The sequence below is a fragment of the Myotis daubentonii genome, chromosome 16 (assembly GCF_963259705.1).
Source record: "Myotis daubentonii chromosome 16, mMyoDau2.1, whole genome shotgun sequence".
Lineage (NCBI taxonomy): Eukaryota > Metazoa > Chordata > Mammalia > Chiroptera > Vespertilionidae > Myotis > Myotis daubentonii.
In genome coordinates this window covers 18,071,551-18,080,798 of record NC_081855.1, presented here as the reverse complement: position 1 = coordinate 18,080,798, position 9,248 = coordinate 18,071,551, and positions in this window count along the sequence as shown.

Genomic DNA, 9,248 nt, shown 5'->3' with positions numbered 1-9,248 from the left:
CTTTTTTCATGTGAAGATTTAAAAATACATATTAACATTTTTTAATAGTTATAGGGTTATTCAAGTTTTCTATTTTCTCTTCAGTTATATTTAGCTCTACCTTTTCCCTGGTTTTTTTACATTTGATTAAATTTATTGTCATTTCATTTTTTCAATATTCTTTTATTAATTATCTGCAGTAACTGTCACTATGGTTCCTTTTCATTGTGACTATTGCTGTTTTTAACTTTCTTTTTTCTTGATCAATCTTGCCATCAGTTATACTGATATTCTGAAAGAACCAATATTTGGCTTTTTTTGTTTCTCTCAACTGTGTCTGTTTTCGAATGTGTTATTTTATGGTTTTATAGTCACAATTTCTTCCCCCTATACTTGTTCAGATTTTTCTTTTGTTATTTTTCTAATTTTATAAGTTAGATGCTTAATCTTTTAAAAGTGTGACTTCATTGTTAGAGAAAGACTGTGGTAACTGGAAGGAGAACTGGAGTAGAGGGACATTTAAGATTAGGAAAATTAACAGCATACTTTAGTGCTGATGAAAAAGATCCAAGAGAAACAGAAAGATTGGTAATGCATAGGAAGAGTTAGCAAGATGTCTTTGAGAGATAAGGGGACCTAATTTATAAATGGAAGGTTGGCCTATTTTATGATAGGGATATTTCATCTATAGAAAAGAGAGGGCAGAATATATCAACACTCTTTTTACTCATCAGGAATGATGATAATAGTATTGGGAATACAGTTCATGATCTAGAAATAAGATCTTCAAGGAGTGAAGGGAATTGACTTAAGAATAAGTAGACAATTACCACATGGTAAAATAGTAGTTGGTAGAAATTGATGAAAAGATTGAGAACTGGTTATGTTTAAGAAGGAGAAAGAGGAAATGATCAAGAAGTGTCAGTGATGAACAAGGACTGTAGTATTTTGTTATAAAAACAAAGCATACAATTCTATAACTAGATGTTAAAAATTCATTTGTTGCCCTAGCCGGTTTGGCTCAGTGGATAGAGTGTTGGCCTGCGGACTGAAGGGTCCCAGGTTCGATTCCGGTCAAGGGCACATGCCTGGGTTATGGGCTCGATCCCCAGAGGGGGTGTGCAGAAGGCAACTGATCAATGATTCTCTCTCATCATTGATGTTTCTATATATCTCTCTCTCCCTCTCCCTTCCTCTCTGAAATCAATAAAAATATTAAAAAAAATTCATTTGTTAAAATTATGCATTCATCCCATATAAAGCATCTAAGTAAAATAGAAAAACTTCCTGTCTCAGTCCATTGGGGTTACTATAACAAAATATCACAGTATGTAGGGTTTATAAACTACCAAATTTATTTCTCACAATTCTGGAGGCTGGAAGTCTAAGATCCAGGTGCTGGCATACTCAGGTCAGGGCGCTCTTCCAGCTTACAGACTCAAAAAAAGTTGTATCTTCACATGGCAAAGGGACAAGGAAGCTCTCTAAGGCCTTATTATAGAGGCACTAGTCCCATTCACGAAGACTCTACCCTCAGGACCTAAGACTCTCCCAAAGGCCCTGACTCATAATTTCATCACATTGGACATTAAGTTTTCAACATATGAATTGAGAGGGGAAAGGTGAACATTAACATTTAGCCTATAACAATAATTAATCTGCCAGGGGATACAATGTTAAAATGTCAAGACTGGAGAAAGAGAATTGATGGGAATAATGGAAAGGGATGGACAGGAACTCCTAGAGATTAGAGTTCAGAAAATTGGACTCCTTGTAACAAGTGATATAAACAAGGATACGGAGTATGGAAATATTAATCTCAATGATCCAAAGGTAGATTAAAATGATGAGGTTTTAGGATGTGAGGAAGAAAGATGAAGTCTCATTTCTGGGGCTCTCACTTGAAGCCTGCTGACCCAGGCAAAGAGACAGTCTTACTCCAGAGCCTTGTACTTCTCTAAATCAACTGCTGCCCAAAGAAACTGGGAAGAAAAGCAAACTTACTACAAGCACAATGGAGCCATGGAGGCTTGCAGAGGGGCAATATCAAGCCCTCTGCCAAAATTATTTATTGACTTAATCAGAAAAAATAAAAAATACAATTCTATAACTAGATGCTAAAAATTCTTTTGTCATAACTATGCAAAATGGGAGGATACAAAATCAACACACAAAATTCAGTTGTATTTCTGTACATTAGTAATGAATAATATAAAAAGGAAATTAACAATCCCATTTAGAACAGCATCAAAATTAAAAAATAGTATGTAGGGACAAATTTAGGCAAGGGGACAAAAGACTTGTATACTGAAAACTACAAAACATTACTGAACAAAATTAATGACCTAAATAAATGGAAAGATATCCTGCATTCATGAATTAGAATGCTTCGTATTTAAAAGATGGCAATACTACACAAAGTAATGTACAGATTCAATACAATCCTATAAAAAACCCAATGACATTTTTTGTGGAAATAGAAAAAAAAAATCCTAAAATTCATATGGAATTTCAAGGGACCCTGAATAGGCAAAACAGTCTCAAAAAACAACAAAGTTGAAGAACTTACACTTCCCCATTTCAAAACATCCTATAAACCAATAGTGATCAAAACAGTGTGTTACTAGTGCGAGGATAGACATAGACAAATAAAATAGAATAGGGAGCTCAAAAATAAATCCTCACATATATAGTCAATTGATTTTTAACTCTCCAGATCCTGTCTCTCCAATCAAGAGTTGTGGAGTTTCAGCTCAGAACTTGTCTTCTCATAATATAAGAGAGTCTCAGAGATAACCTATGATCTACTAAAATCTAGTTCCAAAATCTGCATTGGTCATTTAGAAGTTTTAAGGATTCAGACAATTTAGTTTTACTCTCTAATTTTGTTTAAAAAAAGAAAAAGTAGAGCTTGCCTAATATTTGCTTATTTCACTTGCTTCATTTTTAAATGTTTTATGTATATTCTTATTGTTTCTCCATTTCCTATATTATTAATTTCCGTTATTTGCTTCCTCAATCTCTCTTTACTTCACTTTCTAGTTTTAAGAAAACTGAATGATGATAGCCAGTTGTGTAGAATGTGGAGCAAAACTCTGTATACTATTGGTGGGAAAGCAAATTGGTACAGCCACTATGGAAAAATGGAACTGCCTTATGACCCAGAAATTTCACTTCTGGGTATATATCCAAAAAAACCAAAACATGAATTCTAAAGAATACATGCAATCCTATGTTCATTGCAGTGTTAGCTACAAAATCCAAGATATGGAAGCAACCCAAGTGCCCATCAATAGATGAATATAGAAAAGGCTGTGGTACAGATATACAATGGAATACTGCTCAACCATAAAAATGAAATCTTACAATTTTTTGACAGCAAGAATGGACCTAGATGGTATTATACTAAGTGAAATAAGTCAGTTATATAAAGACAAATAACATATGGCCTCACTTATATGTGAAACCTAAAGAACAAAATAAATGGAAAAACAAAATAGAAGCAGACTCATTGATACAGAGAACAAACTGATGGTTGGCAGAGTGGAGGGCCACTGAGGGACTGAGTAAAAATGGTGATGGAATTAAGAAATACAAATTGGTAATTAGAAAATAGCCATAGGGATGTAAAGTACAGCATAGCGAATATAATCAATAATATTGAATTTATAATGTACAGTGCCATGTGGGTACTTGAAATATCAGGGGAACACTTTGTAAAGTACATAATTGTCTAACCACTATGCTATTCACCTGGAACTAATACAAAATAACATTGATTGTAAACTATAATTTTAAAATAAAATTTAAAATGCAATTCAACAAAAAAAGAATTTGACAGCAAGAGAAAAGCAATTTGTTACCTCCAAAGGAGCTCCCACAAGGCTGTCAGCTGATTTCTCATCAGAAACTCTACAGGCCAGAAAGGAATGGCATGAAGTATTCAAGGTAATGAAAATTAAGGATCTGAAACCAAGATTACTATATCCAGCAAGGCTATCAAAGCTTTCATTCAAAATAGATGGTATAATAAAGAGATTCCCAGACCAAAAACAAAATGGCTAAAGAAGTTTAGTAACACAAACCCAGCACTGCAAGAAATGCTAAAGAGACTGCTGTAATGAGAAGAAGAGAGAGAAACATAGGTATAAAGAATTAAAGGCAATAAATTAGTACCTATCAATAATAACCTTAAATGTGAATGGATTACCCTGGCTGGCATGGTTTAGTGGTTGAGTGTCAACCTATGAACCAGGAGATCACAGCTTGATTCCCACTTAGGGCACATGCCCAGGTTTCAGGCTTGATCCCCAGTAGGGGATGTGCAGAAGGCAGCAGATCAATGATTCTCTCTCATCATTGATGTTTCTCTCTCTCTCTCTCTCTCTCTCTCTCTCTCTCTCTCTCTCTCTCTCTCTCTCTCCCTCCCTCCCTCCCTCCCTCCCTCTTTGTGGTCAATAAAAATATATTTTTTAAATGTAAATGGATTAAATGCTCCAATCAAAAGACATAGGGTAGCTGAATGGATATGAAAACATAACCCAATTATATGCTGTCTACAAGAGACCCACCTGTAGAATATACATTCTTCTCAAGTGCACCTGGGTCATTCACAAAGATAGACCACATGTTAGGACACAAAACAAGTCTCTACAAGTTCAAGAAGATTGAAATTATATCAAGCATCTTCTCAGATCACAATGGAATGAAATTAGAAATCAACTACAGTAAAAAAACACTCAAAAACATTCAAACACATGGAGGCTAAATAGCATCTTATTAAACAATGAATGAGTTACCAATGCGATAAAGAAAGAAAAAACATCCTGGAAACAATAATGAGCACAAAACACCCCAAAATCTCTGGGACACAGTAAAAGCAGTCTGAGAGGGAAGTTCACAGCACTACAGGCCTACCTCAAAAAATAAGAAGAATTAATAATAAACTATTTAACCCTACAACTTAAAGAAATAGAAAGAGAACAACAAGAAAAGCCCAGAGTAAGTAGAATGAAGGAAATAATAAAGATTAGAGCAGAAATAAATGGCATAGAGATTAAAAGAAGATAATGCAAAAATCAATGAAACTAAGAGCTGGTTCTTTGAAAATATAAACAAGAATGATTAACCTTTAGCCAGATTCACCAAGAAACAAAGACAGAGGACCCAGGAAGATGGTGGCATAGGTAAATGCCTGTACTCACCACCTCCCACAACCACATCAAAATTACAACTAAAATACATAACAAACATCATCCAGAACCTCTGGAAAGTTGGCCAAATGAAAGTCCTACAACTAGAGAAGTAAAGAAGAAAGCACACTGAGACTAGTAGGAGGTGAAGAGGCATGGAACGAGCTGGTCCAGCACCCATGTGGGCCGCTTTTTTAATTGGGAGGGAGATCCTCTCCACGGAGGCCGCCCGGAGAAGTAAGGGGTCCCAACCCCACACCAGACCCCAGCCCAGGGTCCCAAAGCTGGGGAAAAAAATCCCTACAGGCAGTAAGAATTATGAGCTGTAAAAACCAGTGTGGATTTGGGCTCAGTGACACAGAGGCTACTGGAGACCCAGCTGTTCCTCTTAAAAGATCAGCACCATGAACTGAACTTATAAGGTCCTGCTTTTTCTGAGCTCCAGCACCAGGGCAAGGCTCTGGGGAACACAGACATATATGAGGAGGAACTGGATTGTTTGGCATTGGGGCAGGAACTTGGGGGTGGCTTTCTCCCAGGTGGGACCATTGTTCCTGTGCTGGGACCTCCCCAGTCACAGGGCTGACTGGCAGCCATTTCTCTTTGCTCCACACTGGTGATTCCCCAAGACCCCGCCTCATCCAGTTTACCCCACCCAAGCTGTGTGCAGCAGCTTTTTCATATGAATGGCTTGTCCTTGCTCAGGCTAAAATATCTCAAACAAGCTGCAGCTGGGTCAGGGAGCCCCAAACCTATCAATAAAAGGCCCAAGACCCAGCACCAGCGCCAACCTGCCTTGCTTCACAGCTGGGCCTCATCTGGGCACTTCCAAACCCAATACAAAGAGGAAGAATCTGCAGATCTCTGTGTAGCTCTTGTTGGGTGGCTCCAGGCAGTGGTTGACTTTGCACCTCCCTGGAGACCCAAGAGTCAGTGTACCCAGTTGTCAGTATCAGACCATACCAGATTACAACTCTACACACCCATAAGCAACACACTCAAGAGGCAGACTCAGTGCTGCCTCAAACAGATTGTCAAACTGCAGCAGGAAGGCTGGGGAGGGTTGGGGGGCAGGAGGGAGGGGGGTAAGAGATCAACCGAAGGACTTGTATGCATACATATAAGCATAACCAATGGACATAAGACACTGGGGGGTAGGGGAGGCCAGGGGATTGTCAAGGGCGGGAGGGGGGGGGGGGGAGGACACATATGTAATACCCTTTGTAATACTTTAAGCAATAAAATAAATAATAAAAGGAGGAAAAAAAAGAGGCAGACTCAGTGAGCACCAAAGCTCCACAGAAGCAAATTCTGCTTGCACAGTGGTGTCTCCTGCACAACAGCTCTCCCACTGTAGTCACAGCTGGTCCTCACAGCCAATTGGCCTGGAGGTCAATTCCTCCCAGTGACACCAACAGCAATTGAGTCTCAACTACACATCATAATTAAAATGCCAAGGGCTAAAGACAAAGAGAGAATCTTAAAAGCATCAAGAGAAAAGCAGTTACCTACAAGGAATGCTCATACAACTGTCAGCTAATTTCTCAACAGAAACTATGCAGGCCAGAAGGGAGTGGCAAGAAATACTCAAAGTGATTAATAGCAAGGACCTATAATCAAGATTACTCTACCCAGAAAAGCTATCATTTAGAACTGAAGGTCAGATAAAGACCTTCACAGACAAGAAAAAGCTAGAGTTCATCACTACCAAATCAGTATCATATAAAATGTTGAAGGGTATTCTTTAAGAAGAGGACGAAGAAAAAGAAAAACATCAAAAGTATGAACAATAAAATGGCAACAAATACACACCTATCAACAATTGAGTCTAGGAACCAAGATGGCGGCGATATAGGCAGACGTGTCCCAGGTCGTGTCCCGGAGCAAATGGAGCGAGCAGCTGAAGCTAGTAACACTCACACCGAATTGGCGAAATTGCTCAGCTGGTGAGAGGGTTTGCAGCCGGGAAGAGCAGAACTCCCCTGGAAAGGTAAAAAAAACCAGGGATTTGGGCAGGAAAGTTTGCCAGACCTCTGAGCCCAGAGAGTCGGAGGGAGACCGCGTGGCAGACAGCCGCGTCCCTTGGGACAGGCACAGCCCCTGACGGGGGAAAGGAGAACCGCGGGATTCCTGGCGCCGCCAGGGAAATTGAGAGCTGGGTTCTGTGATCACGGAGGACTGAGCCTAAAGGGGGCAGCCTGAAGAGCTGACCTGACCATGCAGTCCCGGTAAGAGAAGAAGCTTACAGAAACCAAGCCTTCCCCGTTTCCGCGGCCGGCGTTTGTTTGTTTGTTTTCACTGAATCCTGTTCATGGGACATTTCGGATACAGACACTCACCTGTGCTGAAGAGAGGGAGAGTGTGCTGAGGAGTGGAATCTGGGGAGAGACTGGGGAAAGAGGGGGAGCCGGGAGAGGTGGTAGTGAATTGAGTGCTGAGACACCCCTGAGCCCAGGACTGGGGCAGCCACCCGCTCCTGAGAGGGAGTCTCCTCCCCTCAGCCCCCAGGCAAGGAGCACAGCCACACCCAGATTCCACCCTGTACGAGATCAAGGATTAAGATAACCTGATCAGTCCCTGGGAGTTAACAGGGTCTGGCCTATAGGGGGATTTTCAATCCCAGCAACCACATAGCGCCGGTAACTAACTATTACGCAGTCAGCTCTGGGCAGTGAACTTCCACTGGACAGAGAGGCCCTATAGCCTCAGAGGCCAACCCCAGAACACTGCCACCCAGAGGCTGACCCACAAACTGACTCTTTGCTAAACACAAAATAAGGCAGTCTGGGAAATAAATGCGGCATGCTTTAAAATAAGGACTGTGGTTTACAACACAGAGGAACAGTATATCGCAGGGAAACTCAACACTCTCCTGAATACCTGGAAGGTCTAAGGCGAGCCACACTGAAGAATAGAAGAAACGAAGGACCTTCACTACTGCAATTTTTTTTCTTTTTTCACTTTTTAACTAAGAAACCAATTTTTTTTCATTTTTTTTTCTGTTCTTTTTTTTTCTTTTTTTCTTTTTTTTCTTTCTTTTCTTCTTTTTACATCACCTGATTTTACCCTTTTAATTACTACCTTCTTATTTTTAACCAGTATTATTACTGCTACCATTTTACCATTTTTTAAAGTGCCATTTTATTTTTTCTTTATTTTATTTTGGGATTAGTGTTCACCATTCTATTTTCATCGTTATATTATTGGTTGTTTCTAGTTTGCATTCATATCCAGGGAGCTGTTGCTGAAATTTGTTGGGATTAATGGCTGTTCTATAGGAGTATTCTCCTCATATAAAAAGTCTCTTCCCTCTTCCACTTCATTCTCACTTTTCGCTCTTTTTTTTTTTTCCTCTTTTCTTTTCTCGCTTTTATTTTCCCCCTTCCTTTTTCCCAATTTCCTTTTTGCACTCCCTTTTTTTGGTCCCTACTTTTCTTTTCCTTTTTCTCTTTTATCTCTTTCTCTTCCTTCTTCCTTATCCCCTAATTCTCTTAATTCAGGTGGTCACCCTTAATTGGGGTTATTAATATCGTGAATATATTTGTGTATAGTGCCTGGTACGTGCTGCCTTGTTGTGTTGTATTTTGTGCCTTTAAATCAACGCAGCAGATCCAAGCAACAGCAACCTCCTGAGCACCTCATCCTCTGCTGAGGAACAGCAGCTGTACGTGAAACCTCGCCCCACCAGCCGGAAGAGCCACCACAGCTGTGAACAGCACCCACCAGAGGAGCTGCTGACAACTGAAGAGCAGCTGCTACCGCAACCGCCCGAAGAGCAACCACAGACCAAGGAGTCACTGCCGCCAAGGGAGCAACCACTGAACAACTCAACGTCTAGATATGTCAGTGAGATCAAACATGGGTAGACAAAGAAACCCCCAAAGGAAAGAGAAGGAGGACTCTCCAGAAAAGCAGCTAAGTAATACAGAGGCGTGCAACATGACAGATAAAGAATTCAGAATAAGGATCCTAGAGTGCATAAACCGGATGGAGGAAAAAATCGACAACCTCTGCAAGAAGCAAGAAGAAACAGATGAAAAAATCGATAACATATGGAAGAAGCTAGAAGAAACAGAT